The following is a 722-nucleotide window of genomic DNA, read 5'->3' as shown; positions in this document are numbered from 1 at the left end:
AGTTGGTATTTCTGTAACATAAATTATTTTTCATACCACGAGAAGTCTGACTTGAGTGAAGGTCTCCCAAGAGAGCAAGTTCACGGATAGCCGAAAGACAGATGACGGAATTTCAAGAGAAAAGCAAGACGTCAAGTCGTTGCTAAAGCAGTGATCCAGTCTGATCACCTTCGGAACATACACCCAAGAACAGAGAAAGTTCCCCCAGAGTGCTTGAGAATTCCTGTTGGAAACCCTCAAGCACTCTTAGTTAGGTATCAGACGAGCTATCTTGGGTGTGACGGTGTTTAGATTTTTTTCTCTTTCTTTCTTCCTTTCAGTCTTCTTGGTTCTTTCCTTTCATCCCTTTGCTTCTTTTCTTCAGGTTCATCGAATATCGTGTATGAAGTGGCAGGTTTAAGACTAACTTTTCCATCATTGTGCGGTTTCACTTGATATGTTGTGTTTTAAGCACTGACTGGGACTTGGTAGGGAACCAACGTGGCCCAGTCATGTGCCGCCCTGAAGTGGCAGGTCAAATATAGGCTGGGATCGCTATCCCTACAGCACCGACCTATGGCGTAGGGTCCGAACCATTGGGACGTCAACGAATTGTTGATAACAATATCACATGGTCGACACCATGATTGAGTCACTCCCTTAGTGGCTGGATGGTGGGGTAAAGAACGACAAGCGGAAGCTGTCGTGACTCTCGAGGTGGTCTCGAGTAGTAGCCCTGCCGG

This window comes from Perkinsus marinus (assembly GCF_000006405.1).
Source record: "Perkinsus marinus ATCC 50983 genomic scaffold scf_1104296934368, whole genome shotgun sequence".
Taxonomy (NCBI): domain Eukaryota; phylum Perkinsozoa; order Perkinsida; family Perkinsidae; genus Perkinsus; species Perkinsus marinus.
Note: the sequence above shows the minus strand (reverse complement) of the source record.